Raw genomic sequence first — 21,938 nt, 5'->3', positions numbered from 1 at the left:
ACGTACTGGGTTCTATTACTTAAGAAGTCTTCGAGCCACTCACATATTTGGGAACCAATCCGATATGCTCGTACCTTAGTTAGGAGACTGCAGTGGGCCGCCGAGTCAGACGCTTTCCGGAAGTCAAGGAATATGGCATCCGTCTGATACCCTTCATCCATGGTTCGCAAGATATCGTGTGGTAAAAGGGCGAGTTGCGTTTCGCAGGAGCGATGCTTTCTAAAGTAGTATTGATGCATGGACAGCAACTTCTCTGTCTCAAGGAAACTAATTATTTTCGAACTGAGAATATGTTCGAGAATCCTGAAACAAAGCGATGTTATGGATATTGGTCTGTAATATACAGGCGTCACCTGCGCTTTTTTCCAGTCCCTCGGGACTTTATGTTGGACAAGAGATTCGCGATAAATGCAAGCTAAGTAAGGAGCGAATGCAATAGAGTACTCTATGTAAAACCGAACTGGAATCCCATCAGGACCTGGTGATTTATTTATTTTCAACCCATTCAGCTGCTTCACAAGCCCGTCATGTATCTAAATGTCTTGCTGATTTTCTATTTAAGAAAATTGTACTGTAGTAAAGCTGTCTTTGTCTACTGTTGGATGACGCGTTCTACACATTTAAGATAAATCATTAATTTACTCCTCTACTGACGCCGTTTTTTGTAAACCCCATAGCAGAGACACTGCCATAACTAAGGTGGCTGAAGAATTGAAAAGTGCCGTCGGCAACAGTGGGGCCACACTATGGACACTACTGGACTTCAGAGAAGCATTTGGTTCAAGCAACTTCGACACAGTCTTCACAAAAATGCGTCAGCTAACTTTTTCAGATAGTCCGATGAAGCTGTCTGGAAACTACTTGTTATCTGTGGGAATGGAATATTATTCTGGAAATAAGTTCCTCGGGAATGCCGGAGTCCCTGTGCGGTAAGAATTTTAAAATCATCAGCACGAGGCAGAAAGGGAGCTTGTGCAAGGGTATGTTCAGAACTAAAAAATGACAGATGCGTATCGAGGCAAATTGTTCGTGGTTATGAGGTCCGCATGAAACTACTCTCACTGCTAGGGATCTGTATATTGTGGCGTGTGCGCGGGCCACTTTTTTCTGACGCTGGTCGCTGTACTTTAGGCTGTGCATCTCAATGACAATCGATTGGCAGTATTATAGGCGTCCATTTGCGAGATCACTGTGTGGATGCTGCAGATCTGGGTAGTCGCCCAAGGCGCTGACTGTAGGAGCCACCTGACTCCGTTCACATGTGCACTCGTCCCGGCCACTGCTCGAAACATTTGTGCGGATCGTTTACCGCCAGCTCCTCCGAGTGTGTAAAAAAACTGGTGGTCCACTGTACTGAGTTGATCGTCTTCGATGACACCTGTCACAGCATAAAGAGATAGCTCAGAGTCGAATCAGATCAAGAAATGAAGACTTGTAAGTAGGCTGTTTAGGTCTTTATATTGGTAACGCCACGTAGCGCTCTGTATGAAAATCACTGGCTGTGCTGTCTGTAGTCTGTGGCTGGTTGGCATTCTTGTAATATTCGCTATTGTAGTGTTGGGCAGTTGGATGTGAACAGCGTGTAGCGTTGCGCAGTTGGAGGTGAGCCGCCAGCAGTGGTGGACGTGGGGAGAGAGATGGCGGAGTTTTGAGAGCGGATAATCTGGACGTGTGTCCATCAGAGACAGTAAATTTGTGAGACTGGATGTCATGAATTGATATATATATATATGACTTTTGAACACTATTAAGGTAAATACATTGTTTGTTCTCTATCAAAATCTTTCATTTGCTAACTATGCCTATCAGTAGTTAGTGACTTTTGTAGTTAGAATCTTTTATTGAGCTGGCAGTATTGGCGCTCGCTGTATTGCAGTAGTTCGAGTAACGAAGATTTTTGTGGGGTAAGTGATTCATGAAAGGTATACATTATTGTTAGTCAGGGCCATTCTTTTGCAGGGATTACTGAAAGTCAGATTGCGTCGTGCTAAAAATGTTGTGTGTCAGTTTATTGATGATCTGAATAAGTAAAGAGAGAAATGTCTGTGCACGTTCAGTTTTGCTCAGCAGTTTGAAAATCAAATAACGTAAGGGGTTTATCAGCACAATCATTCATAAATTTTTCTGAGGGGAGGTTTCAGACTATACGATATTTGGTGGATAGGTGGTACTGATGTGACTGGGCATGAAAGTTGGATGGGACTCGAGTGGTGTTTCTGACAAGCGACTAGGTACTCCACTCGTGAAGCAGTGTACTTTCAGGCAGATTTACGAAATCGAGTAGTGCTTGAAACGTAAGTTGTCATGAAAAGTGAAACTGGCATCTCGGTTTGGTGGCCAAAATTCATAAAACACGAATGGCTGTGGTGAAGGCGGTACGCCCTTACTTTTCTTCAATCCAGGCACTGTCCCAAGGGGTACTCTTTAGGCCGGTTAAGAGGGGGAGGGGAGGTGGGGGGGGGGGGGGGGGGGAGTCGCGTGAAGCAGAGAAACATGCGAGGCTGGGCGACTTACCTGCGGACTGCAGCGGGCAGAGGGCGGCGGGCAGCGGGCCACTCACCTGGAAGGAGTTGTCGCACTGGACCTCGGCGAGCGCCGGGTTGCCGTACAGCTTGAGCTCTTGCAGCGCGCCCTGCACAGTGAGCAAGAGCACCAGGTGAGTCCACATGGCGGCGGCCACGCCCACGCAGCAGCCAGCGGCCACCTGTTGCGCCTGCGCCTGCACCTGCACCTCACTGCCCGAGCGCAACGCGCGCCGCTGCCACTCGCATCCCCTGTGGCCGCCGACCGGCTGGCTACTGTCAGCAGTTCTCGTGCTCGGTGTCTGCTAAGCGTCTATTACTGCCATGCCGAGGCTATACAGTTTTAATTGTGTGTGTGTGTGTGTGTGAACGAAGGCACGCGTACTTTCCTCCGGCGCGCACTGTTTACAACTGTCCTACGACAGCAGTATTCTGAGGCTCTGCATTACACGGCGGCGCTGGTCAGTGTGCTGTGACTCGCGCCCGCGAGCCGCGTGCCGCCTCGCGTGTGGGGAAGCCCGCCTCCCAGACGGCGGACGTCGAGCGCCTGACTGCCACGGGCCGGCGGCCGGCGGCCCTTATAGCCGGCGCTGCGGCCCTCCCCCGCGCCGCGGCGCCACCGTCGCGCCTCCGCGACGCTAAATACCGGCCGCCGGCCAGAGCGGCTTCAGCTGGTAGCGCGGCGCACACGGCCGCGTCCACAGTACAGATGGGCAAACTCTTTCATCCTTGGGAACTAGTTCACTGCTGATCCTTCTTTTTTGGGAACCGTTCATTTTTACTCGTTCACCGTTCATCTGTGCTTGGTATATGCTTCTTATGAAAAACTGAAAACTAGTAGTGTAGGTGACTGAAGGATGGAGGGCACCGAGAGAGGGCACTTGCCTACCCCCTGGAGTATAGAGCTTTTATTCACTACAGAATTTTTACCCACTTTTAGAAGTAATTTCCGTGATTCTGCAGAACCTCTCGTTTAGCCAACTGTAGCGTTGTGTGGCTGATCGCAGGAAATAATATAGGGTGGCGCACGGAAAACTGGCTCCGGGTACAGACTGCTAGCCAATTACGGGCGATGTGTTGCCCGTTACGAGCAGATACAACAAACAGACAAGCATGTAATAATTAGGCAGTGAAGAAATGCAAGCAACAATGGCGAAACAAACGATGACGATGTGTAGAGAGCTGGAGAAGAGAACATGGAAATCTCACGCGACTCGCATGGGCTCTAGCACGTGTAGTCTTGTAAACCTGTTGGTACCTGTTTCCCAACTTAATATACCTCAAATGTCTTGTATAAAATTCTTCGTTTCGACTTCCACTACATAGCTATGCTACGTTGTAAACAATAATCGTTTACACCCTATCTATACTTCACGTTGTCTCTGAGTTCGTAGGCGAAGTAGACTTTATGGAAGCATAAAATAAAATGTGGTTTTCTTATCATACTTGCGTCACACGCTTAGTAAAAATTAGGTTTTTATGTTGCATTATTAAAGTTAATGCAATAATAATAATAATAATTAAGTTCGCAGTAACAAAGTTTTTGGTTTGAAAGCTCCTTCTGAACAGATGTTTTTGAGATAATAAGTAAATACGATTTTATGGCAATCTATGACTTTTCAAATGGAGAGCCACCGCTTTTCCTAATGAGCCAAAATGACCCACAACCCACTTTTTTTCCCAAAGAAACCAAACTAGCAGGTAATGCAAATTGGAAACAAATGTAATGTTTCGAATATGACAGATACACGAAAATCGTTTTATATGAATTTTCTTACACTAAAAATTAAGCAAATCATTGATAGTTTGTTGCTAAATCAAGTCGATGAAACCAAAAAATATATGAATAACAGAAAAAACTTGCCTTCTTATAAGTATGTCTTCTGCTGTCTATCGATATAATGAAGTGTGCTGATATGCCCTTTTGTTACCTGAAAAAAATGGTTCAAATAGCTCTGAGCACTATGGGACTCAACTGCAGAGGTCATAAGTCGCCTAGAACTTAGAACTAATTAAACCTAACTAACCTAAGGACATCACACACATCCATGCCCGAGACAGGATTCGAACCTGAGACCGTAGCGGTCGCGCGGTTCCAGACTGTAGCGCCTAGAACCGCTTGGCCACTCCGGCCGGCTTGGAACACATGTAAAAAGGGCGAACGCAGTGAACGAAACGAACAAGTGGATTCTGAACTAACTAGGAGCAGTCGGCAGCGGAACTGAGACAGGTGGTCATGCGAAGAACGACGAGTGCGGCCGAGGGAGACCGAGACTGAGACGAGCACGCGACCGAGGCTGGAACGAGAACTGCCCAAGTGAACGCCGCGACCGAAGTGAACTAGTGAACTATGAACCGATCGTTCCTCGTTCCCGTGAACTATAAGTAGACCACCGCGGCCGAAGTGAACCATGAACCGATCGTTCCTCGTTCCCGGGAACTGTAAGTAGACCGCCGCGACCGAAGTGAACTATGAACCGATCGTTCCTTGGATTTCGTTCCTCGGTCCTTTCGTTCACCTTGGTGAACCGTTCCTTTGCACCCGTTCGTTCGCGAACTACTCAGCTCTAGTCCACAGACGGGGACGCCGTATCGGGAGCGCACTGCTACCGACACGGGAGACAGAGGTATCGCTGAGACGCAGCCGGAATCAGTCAACTTGTGTCAGTCCCTGACAAACTGTAGGGTATCACGCAGTATCCGTACGGGGAATTAACGGCTGCGGTCTGGTACACCGGCCAAGACGAGAGTGGTTTTCAGGCGGTTCTCCACGCTCGTTTAGGCAAATGGTGCGCTGGTTCCCAAATTCCATTCCAGAGAATACGGTACACAAACAGTTACAGTACGACCACAAACGGAACCGAGTGTACATTACTCACAGACCGATGGCGCACAAGATTGCCCTCCCCCTAGTTACTCTGACGACTGTGACGCCTCGTACGGCGTCCCGTCTCGAAGATAAATGACAAAATAAACTAGACGGGATAAACGCTAGGAAAACAAAGTAATAAGAACAAGTTCTAGGAGTATGAAACGGAGTGGTCACGTTGCAGGCGGAGCCGGTGACGATTCTACTACACTGACGCGATCGAGTCTGATGATACCTTCCCACATCTTAAGGGGGGGGGGTAGGGCGTCAAACGGGCCGACTTGGAGCAGGAGAGGCACCACAGGACATTTCAGTTTCCACCGTCTATACTTTTACAAGTAAATTCATAAAACTTTGTCAGCATGACCAGGTAGGATTCAGGATTCACACTCGTAGCAGCGGAAGTTCAAAAACGTAACAAAATAATTTTTTTTACATGTGAAATTTCATCATTTTTTTCACTTACTATTGGCTGCATTTTTTGCTATAGGTACACTTTTCTTCACAAGTAAGAGAGACTGTTTGATGAATTTTGCACAGCATACAAGCCATACTTACAGGTTAGGTTAGGTTAGTGGTGTTTAAAGTCCCGTCGACAACGAGGTCATTAGAGACGGAGCGCAAGCTCGGGTTAGGGAAGGATGGGGAAGGAAATCGGCCGTGCCCTTTCAAAGGAACCATCCCGGCATTTGCCTGAAACGATTTAGGGAAATCACGGAAAACCTAAATCAGGATGGCCGGAGACGGGATTGAACCGTCGTCCTCCCGAATGCGAGTCCAGTGTGCTAACCACTGCGCCACCTCGCTCGGTATACTTACAGGTGTCTGAAACTCTAGAATCTATTTGATTTATGAAAAAATGAATGAGCTGTTACGTTTTAAACTTTGTGTTTAGAAAAAAATCAAATTTTCTAGTTAATTATCTCAATTTTTACCACAGTTTTTAATAGATTTGGAAAATTCTAGAGTTTCATACACCTGTTAGTATGGTTTGTATGCTGTGCAAAATTTATCGAAGAATCTTGCTTGTGAAGAGAAATGTACCTATAGCAACAAATGCAGCCAACAGTAAGTGAAAAAATGATGAAAATTCATATCTAAAAAAAATTATTTTCTTATGTTTTTGCAGTTCCACTGCTATGAGTGTGAATCCTGGATCCTTCCTGGTCATGCTGACAAAGTTTTATGAATTTATTTGCAAAAGTATAGACAGTGGAAATTAAAATGTCCTGTGGTGGCTCTCCTGCTCCAAGTCGGCCCGTTTGACGTCCTACCCCCCTTAAGGGGGTAGTTTGTGCTCGAGTCAGGATGGGGAAAAAGAAGAATCTACGACACCACAGATAAACAGATCTAGGTTATATGCGCTCCGCTTTAAGAAGAGATAGATTTTTTTTTTTTTTTTACTCATCTCGCAACTTGTTTGATATCATATCTCTTGCGCTACGTCTCGTACTAGTACTTTCGGCTGTATGTAGATACTGTCTGTGAAATATGTTTGCTATCAGAATAATAAATTAAAGCACTGCGCTTGATGCTGAAGTGTTGCTACATGAACAGCAAAAGTGATTAACTCTTTTCCTTTCACTATTCTCTGGGAAGTGTCAGCGGAAAGAAGTTCCAAAAAGGTTTGAAATCGTGTGTGAAGTTAGTTGCAAGTGATACACACAATCTCTAACTTGAATATTTGTCTTACTGTGTTACACCTTTCACTTAAGATTGCACCTCTCGATGAGTTGACTATGACAGAATTTTAAATTTTTAAATTTGGTCGATAATTGTGCGAAATACAACCAAACTGTTGTCGTCCCTGGCAGCTGTCAGACAGGCAACTTGCAACTGGTGTCAAGGTGGCCGTTCCAGCTGCCAGATGGCAGCCAAGAGCACGCCCTCCATTTCAGTCTGTTCACGACTCCAGTGTTTTGCTTTTCGTGTCCCTTCCAGTTGCTGTCGACTTCTATGTTACGCCACTCGCTGGAAAACCCTCACCTTTTGAATGGTTTACTCATCGGAAGCCACTGACTCACTGCCCAAAACGAAAACTGTCAAATCAGTACACGCCGATTGTAGACTTCCCTTTCCAGAGTCTTCGGAGGCTTAATTTCTAAAACACCAGGTCCAGAATGAATCTTTTACTCCGCGCTGTATTTCCGAATCTGTCTGACAGTTGAAACTCGCGAGTCTGTGCTGGATAAACCAGACGTTACGCGCCCTGCTCGCCAGGTCGCCGGTTCAAGTCCCAGTCCAGCACACAGTTTTAATGTACCGGGATATTTAAAATACTTATTTAGCTTAGCAAAAGCACTCCATGCTATTTTCACTCTTATGTTTAAATCTCCTGCGATCCGTTCAGTCACTGCTTTCAGTTACACTAATAAAAGAGAGCCCCATCACCCTGTTTTATGGTTACATTGTTAAATTGTTCTAGTTTCTTTTCAATACGTTGGTTATACATCGCTTTGACTTTACGTACCTGAATTTCAAGCATATTTTCAAGCTACTTAATTTGTTACGCCATGGTCTAAAAATTATCAGAAAATATTGCATACGTTTTCAAAACGTACAGCATTGACTGGATTGAAAATTTTGCAGCAGAAATAACTACTAACTACACAGTGTAATCATTGGCAGTCAACCGTTTACAGACGCTCCGCTCTATAAAATGACGTGCCGGGAATGATCCATGTTCCACAAGCTGGCCGTAATGTCTACACCAAGTGTTTGCAGCACGAAGCTGCTTTTACACATAAAAGGCATACGGCATGAGCTATAGTGTCACGTCACATGATACCAGTTTAGGAATTAGAACTGAGCTTTCAAAAACAAGACATAATTACTGCAGGTGAAGAAATGGAGATTTTGGAAGAGAAGTACCTAACTGAAAGCGAAATACCAAGTGGGAAGCTCGTAAATGACTCCGTGAATTCCCTCGGATGTTTCAACATTATTCTTTAAAAAAAAATCAGTTGTATAGCATGTAATAATAATATAATCTACTAATTTTCTTTAGATTATTGATCATTTCCCTACATTGAGAAAGAAGCATCAGTGATTTGTTAACAAACTGTAAACTTCTGTCGCAAGTCTTGTTTGTTTGTTTAAGTTTCCATTTTTGACAGAGTATGGATCGGTATAAGTGATGATAAATGTATGGCACGAAATATCAGTAGACATTGTCCACGTTTTCCCATTGCTGTGAATATTCCGGAACGCCATAGCACCATACACACACACACACACACACACACACACGCACACACACACACACACACACACACACACACACACACACACACCTTTCCGAAAATTTTTGAACAAGATCTCAATAAGCGAATTGGACAATAGTTGTTTAAGTCGTCTTGTCACCTTTTCAGGCGCGATAGATGTTTACACCATCGAAAACGAAACCATACGCGCCGGCCGGAGTGGCCGAGCGGTTCTAGGCGCTACAGTCTGGAACCGCGCGACTGCTACGGTCGCAGGTTCGAATCCTGCCTCGGGCATGGATGTGTGTGATGTCCTTAGGTTAGTTAGGTTTAAGTGGCTCTAAGTTCTAGGGGACTGATGACCTCAGATGTTAAGTCCCGTAGTGCTCAGAGCCATTTGAACCATTTTGAAACCATACGCGGTGCTGATTCACACCCATCAAGTAAGCGTCTATTTAACAAATTGGGGACTCTTTCGCTGAAAATTCACTCTGTCTACTCCTTCGTCAGTTTTCTTGTTGACACTGCGCACTGTGTAAAATGAGAAACGAGAACTAACCATAGTTCAGGGAAACTGTGCATGTCCATTGCCGATTACCTAGTTCTAAAACAACACATATTTTGAAGTCCAAGATCAAAGGTTTCCTCGAGACAGATTTCTTTTCTTTGCAGGTATGCCCAAGGTTCGTCCACCGGTTTTTTCGGTGTTATAACTTGGTAATGTGGAAGACAATTGGACGTGTACTACTCATGTGCTGGGGAGCTGATACAGCGATGCTTATGTGGATATCTCATTATTTCCCCTGCTGTGTCAGACGAATGATGAGACTGTTCCGTGTAGCAGCTTACGACCGCCACGATCCCCGTTCTCTTCTCATTGTTACCAATGTGGCTGAAATATAGAAGTATTCTATTTCTGTTTATTGATTTATTGTTATTATTCTTTGTATTGAATTACTGTTCAGCGTGACGATAAACTTTATGTTAGGTTGCCAGTATTTCAGTGTGACACCTTTTTGTTTGGATATGTTTAACACCTCTTCTTGTTACGCATCTAGTTCCGACTTGAAAATCCAGAGTACGTTGCCCGAGATATGAAAACGATGGACAGCTTTTACAACGTTCTGGCGTTCGTGATGGTTTGCAAAATATAGTAGAAGTGCTGCTTGCTGTTCCTCGTCGTGTGTCAAGCTGTAGCAGCTCAAGCGATGACCACGCAGCCGTGCAACTGAAACACTTGGCCAATTCTCCGTGAGAGTTTTCTCGTCCTAGTAACCGCACCTCGGTACGGTCATAGGGTCTCGTTTACACAAAAATGACGCTGAGACGTCCCTGCCACTCTTACAAGGTTGGCCATCAACCTGCTGACAAGAAGGTCCGTTCGTCGTAGCTACCAGGAGCAGTCGACATCTCGGTGCGTAAGCACTGACCTCCCACTGTGACGTAATTAGGAAAATGGAGGACGCAGGTTGACAAACGACGAGCACGCGAGTCGGATAGCCCTGTGACATTACCCCCGTATTAGGCCTCGGAAATATGGGAGCCATTTCCCCGATGTCGTTTCACTGGCAACTGTTGCTATCAATTTCTCTCGCAGCAGTTTTTTTAGCTAGCGACGTTCGCTTCTTCCGTGCGTTGAAATTTGTTGTTCCGTCGCACGGACGAAACCTCTGGCACGAAAGTACATCAACCAATCATGTGCTCAGGTATTCAGGATTAGTAATCTTGGCGAAGGAAGGAGTAACCAGAGGAAAAGTTCTGGGACCAGGTACAGGCAAGAAGAAGTGAAAGAGACACTTTATCTGCGAATGTATTGCTATACTGACCATTGCAAGGCGAACAAATTGACTAAAACGACTTTTGTACGGGTTTGCTCCTACTAAGAAAGAGAATTTTCCCCTCTCCAGCAACTGTAAAAAATATTTATTTCAACTCACGTTGATGAACGATTGGTAGCGCTGGTGCTTTCCGAGGTCAGTGAAGGAATTCAAACATGTACTAGGGTGCTCGAAGTTCTCAGTATTTATGTGGTTAATAAATCGGATCCTGCGCCCGGGTTCCCGGGTTCGATTCCCGGCGGGGTCAGGGATTTTCTCTGCCTCGTGATGACTGGGTGTTGTGTGATGTCTTTAGCTTAGTTAGGTTTAAGTAGTTCAAAGTTGTAGGGGACTGATGGCCATAGATGTTAAGTCCCATAGTGCTCAGAGCCTTTTTTTTTAATAAATCGGATTAATTGAAAAGGTAATGCAGAATTTACCGAGGAAACACACTACAGTGCTGGGAAGAAATGCAACACGCTCCAGGACAAGGCCATTTTATTGACAAAATGAGGTGACAGGTAGTTCATCATTGCAGGAGTATGTGTTAAGACATTCAGACCCAACGAAATACGCAGGTCACAATAAAGAATGCCCAAAACAGTCGCATAAGTACAGAGTGTATCCCTTGGTGGCAACGCAAGTGTGTACTCTCGCATGTAAACGACGATGAAAGTGCCATGTGGCATTTTCCCGACCATCTCGAGTCTTTTATTGCGATTCAGGAATCGTTCTTGCAGTAACTGGAGAACAATTAAGTTCCCGCATCCTTATGTCCCTTTGCGTAATCGGTTGTGGAGAGATTTGGTGGTTTTACAGGCTAGGGAAGTTGTGCACCACGAAGAGAACGTCGCTTAGCGCCAACCGTATGAGAACATGTTCTGTACTGCTGAAGAGGCACACCATTTTCTTGTCAAAGAAATGGAAGTAGGACAGGATAACAGCCTGTCCAGCGTACCGCGCACGGTTACTTCACCCCGCAGAAACAGCAAATGTGACCATGAGTTGTCCCCCACACCATGAGGCCAGTGTGTCGCGGTCGAGCGCACCCACCAACAGGCACCTCACCAGGTCTGCATCCGTCACTCACGTACAGGCAGGACCCGCTGCCATCACTGAAAACACCATCCGTTTCACGACACCAGAGTAGTCGTTCTTGGTGGCGCCAGGTCATCTTAATCCAGCTGCAAGTGGACGGTTTCCAGTGGTCCCTGACTACGCCACAGGTGCAACATGTGCCTGGATTTCGTTCCTGGATGATATTCCGTTAGCCAACGCTGCTCCCGCAGTAAGCCGATCTTGACGTGCGTCTGAACTATGCGGACGCCTGGAGCCTTGTCTACAGGTGTGGCAGCGTTCCACAGACCACTGTGGAAAACAGCGACACACCAGCGATACACCGTGCCCAACATGTGCGGCAATCGGTCGATACGTCGGTCCAGCCTACCACTGGCTCGCAGTGTGAGCCCGTTCAAATGACTGGAGTAGTTCAAAAGGAATACGTAATCGTCAGTGGGGCTTGGTTGTACTCTAGAATGAATTTTGTGAACACTGTTCACCTCTGAACTCAGCACAGTTACTGCCAGTAGAGTCAAAACAGAGGGCGCACAGACACGCATCCCGAGTGACGTCTGATCGCCCAACTGGATCACTCGACGCCATAACCCGTCACTTTTCACCACATTATACACTGGTGCTGATGAACGCATTGCTTGAGGATGTTGCGTTATTTTCCCGGCAGTGTATCACTGGGTATGAAGGAATGACGTGCTCTGCAGGTTCCACTTTTAACGGAGCTCCAATTAACATGAACGATGAGTCTCAAATAATAGCACATTTTTCTCACTCTACAGAAGGTAGATGTTGACAGGCTTGAGTATTACTGAAACAATTCGATTCTGTACCTTCCCTTTAGTTATTCCATCTACCTATCCAATGTTCAACGTTCTTATGTAGCACCACATTTCAAAAGCTTCTATTTTTCTCCTGTCAGCCGGCCGCGGTGGTCCAGCGGTTCTAGGCGCTCAGTCCGGAACCGTGCGACTGCTACGGTCGCAGGTTCGAATCCTGCCGCGGGGATGGATGTGTGTGATGTCCTTAGGTTAGTTAGATTTAAACAGTTTTAAGTTCTAGGAGACTGATGACCATAGATGTTAAGTCCCATAGAGGTCAGAGCCATTTGAACCATTTTTTTTCTCTTGTCCACTTCCTCAAAAGGCTACGCTCCGTACAGAAAAGACTTGCTGACACTTAAGTTTGCATTCTATGTTGACAAGTTGCTCATTTTGAAGAACGCATTCTTTGTTACTGTCAGTCTGCATTTTATATCCTTTCTACGTCGGGATCGTCAGTTATTTTCCTGTCCAAATGGCAAAACTCATCTACTATTTTTAGTGTTTCCTTTCCTAAACTAAATCCCTTGGCATCGCCTGATTTAATTCCACTGTATTCCATTACCGTTCATCAAGTTTTGTTGATGTTCATCCTGCAACCTCTTTTCAAAACAGCACCCATTCCGTTCAGCCGCTCTTACATATTCTTTTCCTTCTCTGAAAAAATTACAGTGCCTTCTCCCCGAACTTTAACCCCCATTTCTTTACTGCTTGCTCAATGTACAGACTGCACAACATTGCCGAGAGGCTACAGCCATACCTCACCATTATCTCAAGCACTGTTTCTGTGGTGTCACCGCCAGACACCACACTTGCTGGGTGGTAGCCTTTAAATCGGCCGCTGTCCGTTAGTATACGTCGGACCCGCGTGTCGCCACTATCAGTGATTGCAGACCGAGCGCCGCCACACGGCAGGTCTAGAGAGACTTCCTAGCACTCGCCCCAGTTGTACAGCCGACTTTGCTATACGTTCTCATTTGCCGAGACGATAGTTAGCATAGCCTTCAGCTACGTCATTTGCTACGACCTAGCAAGGCGTCATTATCAGTTGCTATTGATATTGTGAAGAATGTACAGACAAGAGCTACGTTCAACATTGATGGATTAAAGTTAAGTGTTCCACTAAGTACCACCTTTTTTCTGAAGTCTGAATTCCTTGTCCTGTTCCAGACCTCACGCCAGCCTGCGTGAGCTTAAACGCGTGCCTTTCGGCTTCCTCTACCATTAGTGGGTTGGCTCTCATGCCAATCCACAACAGTTTCCCTTTCAAATCCTTTGACTCTTATAACTGCACCCTGCTTTCTGCACAACTGCTGCATAAGTTTCCGCTCCCTGTATTTTAGCCCTCCTACCTTCACTGTTTCGTAGAGGGCATTCCAGTCGACACTGTCAAAAACTCTCTTTAAATCTACGATTCATATAAACGTTGGTTTGACTCTCTTCGGTCTGTCTTGTAACATTAAAAGTTTACTTAAATGAACATCTCAAAAACGAACAATTTTTCGGACAAATGTCCAGTTCATATTTTTCTTTATTTGAGGGTTGTACCGATAATAACTATAAAAAGTGCCTATGATTCGTACAGTATGCCTGCAAAAGTGTTTACCATACGACCAGTGCGTCTACGAAAGTGTCTATATTACAGCCAGTGGGTATAGGGACTCATTGTACGTCGTGGAGTTTTACCGCAACCGCAGGTGATCCTATAAACAGAAAATGAACTAAAAAGTTAATAAATATGTTGGTGTCAGTAACTAGCCAGAAGAGAATGATTTTACGCAAAAAGGCATCCCCAGGAGTAACAAACAGTACCTCTGTCTTGTAACAAGACCTCGTGAATGTGATGAGACTGATTTCAAGGCCTTTCTTATATGAAATAATGGGGATACAATTTTTCATTTCTGATGAGATATAAATTCTGGTTACTATTACCTTAAACCTATCTGCTATAACTTTGAACGTAATTAGTTTACCGCGGGAAGGTGGATCGTTCTGAACGGGAAACTGTAATGTGCCCGAGGGGAACCGGATCACCGGGGCCCATCTCACGGCCGAATGACTTAATTAAAGTGCGGCCCTGACGGAGGAGCCCCCAGCTCATTGTGCGCCTCGCTATCTGACACAGCGGGCTCCGGTAACAGCCGGCGGAGCAGCTACATTCATCCATCTGCCCCCGAGCTGACACACGGCGGAAGGCGCTGGGAGAAAGGTGACGTAGAACTACCCGGGCGCACGCTGCTGGCCGTTTCTGCACACGGTCGCGAGTCGCGGAGTCACAACAGAGCCGAGGAGGTTCTGTTCGTGCTTGGCAGAGTTTAATGTGTGAGTGCAGGGGCCAGTGACAGAATTCTGTTAATTATATCAGTTCTAAAGCACTGCTGCCTAAGAAAAGAAATACGAGTGTACGGAATGTCAGAATATGTGAGCTATTTTTTTTTTCGATATCCGATCGGCCGTGTAATTAAAACCACAATGAAAGCTCTGCCCAGATGTGTTGCATAGTGCCTGTTGTATGCCCGTCTATCGCGTCATGTCGCACTTTTCAGTTCTGAGCGCACAGTGGGCACGTAGAGATGTTTAGAAACCCTTTAAAATGGGTGTCGCCAGATTCCATGCTGCCCCCATAACATAACTGTCGTGAGTTTCCTCCATCGTGACAATTCTCTGCTGCACACTGTGGCCGAGCTGTTCTAGGCGCTGCAGCCCGGCACCGCGCTGCTGCTACGGTCGCAGGGTCGAATCCTGCCTCGCGCATCGACGTGTGTGACGTCCTTAGGTTAGTTAGGTTTAAGTAGTTCTAAGGTCTAGGGGACTGAGGACCTCAGATGTTAAGTCCCATACTGCTCAGAGCCATTTGAACCATTTTTTGTACACTACAGGTGCAATGAAGACGCTTCTACAGCGTTGTCGATGAGAAGAGTTTGGTCACCCACCGTACGGCCCGGACTGGGCTCCCTCTGGTTTTCTTCTTTGGCTATAAAAGCAGCATTTTCGTACAGACAACGAGCCATGGACCGACGTAGGGAATTCGCGAAAACCTCATGCGGCTGGCTCCTGTGACGAGGTAATTGGAAAGTCGGCACCGTGCTGCGACAAATCTCTAAGTCGGAGCTACGACTACGTACAGAAGTAACTGGACGTTGTAGCTAAATGTTCTAAATTAAATATTTTTGATTTTCACTGTTTATTCCATTCCGCAGCCGATGAGAGGTTGAGAAAAAAGAAATAGCCCTCGTATAAATGACGTAATGCGTAACGTCGACAGATTCGTGAGGCTTTTCGCGGATGATGGTGCTGTACACAGAAAAGCTGCTCGTGAATACACACAGGAACGCCTTAAATGAAAGCTCGGTATCTTATTTTGGAAAATATGTGGCAGATTTTTGGGCCAAATGTAGAATAAACACCGATAAAGCAGAGTTAGTTAACGAAACAGCGGCTTTCCAAATGATGAAGGGCACTGGCACATCATGCCATTAGGATATTTTAACGATTTTTTTCTTCCAAGTATCTGTTATCGAAACGCCGAAATAACTCTCAGGATTTTGACTGGAGTATCTTGTCAAAGCAGTTTCAGAAAATTAAAGATGATAAAAAATAGTGAAGGTCCAGTATAGATGAAGCAGATTGTTAAACTCAGCTATTTCGTCGTAAGAATAGCACATAGCTGGTAAATTTCTCGTTGACACAATCAAAGAGTTTGCTTCGCTCAAAGCAAGGAAATGGAAAGTAAAACTACAATAGAAACACACGTCTTAGAAACGAATGTGTTTCCAGCGGTTAACGAAAGCCTCTTTTTTCTTATTTACAGTCAATAATTTATGTACTACTAGTAATATATGAAGAGCAAATAAAATCTCCTTTTTATTAAGCTGTTGTTGTTGTTGTTGTTGTTGTTGCTACTGTCTTCAGTCCGAAGACTGGATTGATGCAGTTCTCCGTCCTACTATATCCTGTACAAGCCTCTTCAACTCTGAATAACTACTGCAATTTACATCTCTCTGGATAAGCTTACTGTATTCACATGTTTTTCTTCCTGTACGATTTTTAGCCCCCCATTTTCCTCCATTTGTAAATCGATGATCCCTCGATGTCTCAGAACGTATCCTATCAACGGATCACTTCTTCCAGTCACGTTGTGCCACAAATTTCTTTTGTACCCAACTCTATTCTTGCCTCTCATTAGTTCTGTGATCTACCCATCTAATCGTCGTCATTCTTCTGTAGCACCACATTTCAAAAGCTTCATTTTCTTCTTGTCTAAACTGTTTATCGTCCATGCTATGGTAACACTGCATACAAACAGTTTCAGAAAAGACTTGCTAGTACTTAAATCTACACTGATGAGCCAGAACATTGGGACCACCTGATTACTATCTTGTTTGGCCGTCTTTGGAACGAAATACATCGCCGATTTTGCGTGTCAGGGGTCCGACAGTTTGTTGGTAGGTTTGTGGAGGTATGTGACATTAAGTGTGTACGCACAGGTCATGTGATTCGCGTGGACAACCATCCGCTGATTTGCGTACGCGGTGATGGCACCCAATAGCGACACAAATGAGTTCCACAGGATTTAAGTCACGCGAATTTGGTCGCCGAAACATCAACGTGAGTTCACTATAACGCTCCTCAAACCACTGTAGCACTGTTTTCTGGCTCCCTGACACGGACTGTTATACTGCTGGAAGATGTGACCGCCGTCGTAGCAGACTTCAAGCATGAAGGGATACACGCGGTTCGCAGCTGTCAGCGTGTCTTCGGTTACTACCACAGGCCCCATGCAAGAACAAGAGAATGTCTCCCGCGGCATAATACTGCTCCCATCAGCCTGCGTCCGTGGGGCGCTGCACGTTTCGAGCTGCCGTTCACCTCGATGTCGGCGTTTGTGCAGACGACCGTCGACCTAGTGTAGCAAAAATGTGATTCGCCGTAGAGCCGACAAATTTCCATTGCGCGTCGGTCGAATCCCGATGGTCCCGTCACCACTACGATCGTAATTGACGATGTCGTTGGGTCAACACAATGGGATGGTCTGCTACGAAGCTCCATGTTCAGCAATGTACGATGAACAGTGTGCTCCGAAACTCTTTCGCATGAACCAGCATCGTGCTCTTTCAGCAGAGATGCCACAGATCACCATATACCTACTTTACACAGCAGACAAACCTCTGGACCCCACGTTCTGTGAAAAGTCGTGCACGTGCAACCACGTAGCGCCTAGTGATACTTCCAAAGGCCTTTTACCTCTTTCCGTAGAAGCTAACGACAATCGGAAGTGAACATTCGACTTGCTTCGGTAGGGTGACACCCCTTCCATGACTGTTCCGCTTGCATACATCTTTTACTGCGTCACGTGCATATCAACGCCACCAGGCGGCATCCAACGTCGCAGTTGGCAGTCATAATGTTTTGGCTTGTTAGAGTGTATCTGACCGTGCACGTTTCACTTCCATACATCGTTACACTCCATACAAATACTTTCAGATGGGACTTCCTGGCGCTTAACTCTATACTCGATGTTACTAAATTTGTCCTCTTGAGAAAAGCTTTTCTAGCCGTTACACCAGTATACATTTTAGAACCTCTCTGCCGGCCGTCATCAGTTATTTTGCTGCCGAAATAGCAAAACTCATCGACCACTACAAGCGTCCCGTTTCTAGATCCAATTTCCTCAGCATCATCTGACTTAATTCGAGTACATTTCATTATTCTTGTTTTGCTTTTGTAGGTCTCCTTTCGAGACAGTGTCCACTCCGATCTACAGCTCTCCCAATTTCTTTGCTGCCTCTGACAGAATTACAGTGTAATCGGAAAATCTCAAAGTTTCTGTTTCTTAGCCGTGATCTGTAATACATACTCCAAGTTTTTCTTTTGTTTCCTTCACTGTTTGCTCAATGTACAGGTTCAATAACTTTGGGGACAGGCTAGAACCCTGTCTGACTCCCTTCTCAACCATTGGTTCCCTTTCGTGCCCCCCGTCTCTTGTAACTGGCTCTGAGCACTATGGGACTCAACTGCTGAGGTCGTTAGTCCCCTAGAACTTAGAACTAGTTCAACCTAACTAACCTAAGGACATCACAAACATCCATGCCCGAGGCAGGATTCGAACCTGCGACCGTAGCGGTCTTGCGGTTCCAGACTGCAGCGCCTTTAACCGCACGGCCACTTCGGCCGGCCTCTTGTAACTGCGGTCTGCTTTCTGTACAAGTACTGAACAGTCTTTCGCTTCCCATATTTTACCCCTTTGTTATAACTCAGTGTATAGTAGCTGCCATGAGCAATAAGACACAGATTACGTTTTAGTGCAACTGTTTTAACAAGTTACGCCATTTGTTATTTATTTGCTACGATGTTACATTTAATTTCTTGTATACAGTATGTTTCATCTAGATAGCTCATTTAACAAACATTGTATTATTAAATTTACGCTTAAAATAAAATAAAAAATTTTTTAACCTCTGTAGAAAAAATTGCAAAACCGCGTTTTTTGGGGGAGGGAAAGGCAGTGGGTGGCGCAGGTTTGGCTGTTCCGCAGGATCACCTCGCAACACAGATCACGTACCTGCCCCACCTCATTATGCTCGAAGCACGAGGCCCCTCGTACCTAGCACTCTAGGTGTGCTCATCCATAAATGAAAACATTCGCAAACTCCGCCACTGAAACAAACTACCTGTCGACAATTCAGTGCCGTCTTGCTTTTAAGCAGCAGCCCAAACGCTTCCTTCTGTTCTCCTTACAATGCGTTTTACCAAAACTTAACGTATGTGGCCAATTTTCCCTCTGTCAAACAGTGTAGCAAATGCTCCAACCTTCTCCCATTTACGCCTCTACTTCCTTACATTTCTCCTATCTTCAAGACGCGCTTCTTTTTGTTGCCATTCCTTCTCTCACATCCACAGCTCATAGTTTCGATCTGTACTCCTGCAAATTGTCTTTATTGCTGTACTCCCCAAGAACGAACATGTTTACGTCGTCTTTTCCTGCATTATAAACATCAATAATTGTTTGATAATGGTGTAAATTAATTTAACTTAAAACAATAGTATTGTGACGAGCATAAGGAGAAATATGTAGGCTGGAACATGGCTGGTTATATGTAGGAGATGCTGGTATTGCTAGGTTACACGAATCAATAAATAAAGCTAAAAATACCGGGTCATCAAAACGTCAGTATAAATTCAAAAACTGAATAAATCACGGAATAATGTAGATAGAGAGGTACAAATTGACACACATGCTTGGAACGACATGGGGTTTTATTAGAACCAAAAAATTCAAAAGTTCAAAAAATGTCCGACAGATGGCGCTTCATCTGATCAGAATAGCAATAATTAGCATGACAAAGCAAAGATGATGTTCTTTACAGAAAATGCTCAATATGTCCACCACCATTCCTCAACAATAGCTGTAGTCGAGGAATAATGTTGTGAACAGCACTGTAAAGCATATTCGGAGTTATGGTGAGGCATTGGTGTCGGATGTTGTCTTTCAGCATCGCTAGAGATGTCGGTCGATCACGATACACTTGCGAATTCTGGTGTAGCCAATAATCGCACGTCCTGAGGTCTGGGGACCTGGGAGGCCCAGCATGACGAAAGTGTCGGCTGAGCACACGATCATCACCAATCGACGCGCGCAAGAGATCTTTCACGCGTCTAGCAATATGGGGTGGTTTTTTTTTTTTGTTCTAATAAAACACCATGTCATTCCAAGCATATGTGTCAATTTTTACTTCTCTATTTACATTATTCCTTGGTTTATTAAGTTTTCAAATTTATACTGACTTTTTGATCACCCGGTAAATTGAAATGTAGCTCTCCCGTTTTAGTTCATGTGCTTAAGGTGACAACGTAGGCCAGCATTCAACTCCACGCTCACAGTGAGCTGCTGCGGTTACTGCCGCGACGTGCCTGTTGTTAACACCCTGGGTGCAGCTGTATGTATATTCTGAGAGGGCGACGAGGCCCCAGTAAACTGATGGAAACAGGCGTCCCCGGTCACGCCAGGCTGTATCGGAGGCGACAGCCGTTAACATTTTCGTGTCACTCCCTGCCAAGATACCGGCCCGTTACCCGCAAAGGGGTGGCACATATTTCAGGCGGGGAGTTGCGGTTTCCGGGAGCGCGTGTTTGGGGTGTACCCGGCAGGTAGCGGGCCAGGGCTGTGATGGCCGCCGACGATACGGCTGCAGCGGGGGCGGACGGCCCGCGTTTTGGGCCCGCTCTGTTTTTGTCGGACGGACCGCTATCTAAATAGCGCGCCGCACGGTAGCTTCGGAACAGGGCGGATAGGTTCCCCGGCCGCGCTTAATGCTCGATTGTTCGTCTGCCGCGGCGAGGGCCATCGCGATAGGAGCGCAGCGCCCGCTGCCAGCTGGTCGCGCAAGAAGCGGCGGTTTAGAGGGCGGCGTGTACCTTCAGCGAGGTGTGTGCGGAGGCGCCCCAGGGCACAACGGCGCTTCCTGCTCCGGCGAACCTGTCCGTGACCGGTTTTGCACGGGACCAGACTGACAAACACCCAAGTTACGGATGACAATCCTGAAGAACATACACAGGGTGTTCACAACTCCTCTTACGGGCTTCTACGGCCTAGAAGTTGTACAGGGGGTTATAGTTCAATTCTTGTATGTTGGCGGTTCGCGCATGCCCGCCCAGACGCGGGAGATTGCTGCGTTGCCAGTTGCAAACGACGCCAAGAGAAGTAGCGCCATAGTATAGTACAGTTCGCAAACTTACGTTTAGGGGGCAGCGCGCAGTTTATGAAGTAAAGCCACTACGGCCGCATTAACCCTTTCGCTGCTACACAGACGTGCTCCCCGCATTCCGCGCTGTGCGCGATTTTGTCATCACTGCACTGCTCGCCTGTGCAGACACCTGGTGTTTCGACTGCTTTGACACACTTATCTTTCGATTTCACAAAAACTATTTGGCCCAAAAATTTTACTTTTACACATATTCTTCAGTGATACCTTGATCCCTTAGATGACTTAATTTTGTTTCGATGTCCAATGCAGTTATTGTGCAGCATTAAATGTAGTAAATCATTGCACGAAATTTTGGAGAGATTGCAGAGGGAAAAGTCTATAGCGTATACTTTTCGTATGGTCGATTTTGTTGTCACTAGAAATTTCAAAAAATTACATTCAACCGAATAAAATTTGTGAAGTAAGACACTTCGATATTGTTTTTAAATAAAGAAAATATTTAGCACCGACCAAGGCTAAAACTCGGAACCTTTCGGTTAGCAGCCACACACTTTAACCATTACACTAACGCAGCTCCTCATGTAATAGGCCTCCTCGAGGACTTTAAAATATCACGCAAAATACCGACAAACACTTTTGGTATGACTATGAATTATTCACGTATCGTCGAAGTACAATAGGAAATAAACAATTACCGCTGTTCTTTATTGCGAAAAAGCGGTTAGTGAGAATCATATAAACACCTTTCCTTGCTATTGCCTTAATTAGGAGGCTTATTTCTTGTTTGGTTTAATTAATTAATAGAATATGAAGCAATTGGTATAAAGAATGCTTTTTCCAAACTTTGTATAAAAGAAATTCTGCTATCAAGACATTGCTTTTGTCCAATTACTTTATTTATGACTGAACGTTTCTAAAACTGAAGACACT

General features: G+C 45.5%; 1 protein-coding gene across 1 annotated transcript in view; it reads right to left on the bottom strand.

The window, feature by feature from the left end:
- LOC124789721 (collagen alpha-1(XVIII) chain-like) overlaps positions 1-21,938 on the bottom strand; it is a 971,515-nt gene that overhangs the window by 564,354 nt on the left and 385,223 nt on the right. Inside the window, exon 2 of the mRNA XM_047257171.1 lies at positions 2,561-2,632. The gene's annotated coding sequence lies outside the window, so the exon portion shown is untranslated. The remainder of the gene's footprint in view (positions 1-2,560; positions 2,633-21,938) is intronic.

This window comes from Schistocerca piceifrons, chromosome 3 (assembly GCF_021461385.2).
Source record: "Schistocerca piceifrons isolate TAMUIC-IGC-003096 chromosome 3, iqSchPice1.1, whole genome shotgun sequence".
In the NCBI taxonomy this organism is placed as follows: Eukaryota; Metazoa; Arthropoda; class Insecta; order Orthoptera; family Acrididae; genus Schistocerca; species Schistocerca piceifrons.
This window is presented reverse-complemented; position numbering and strand designations above follow the sequence as displayed.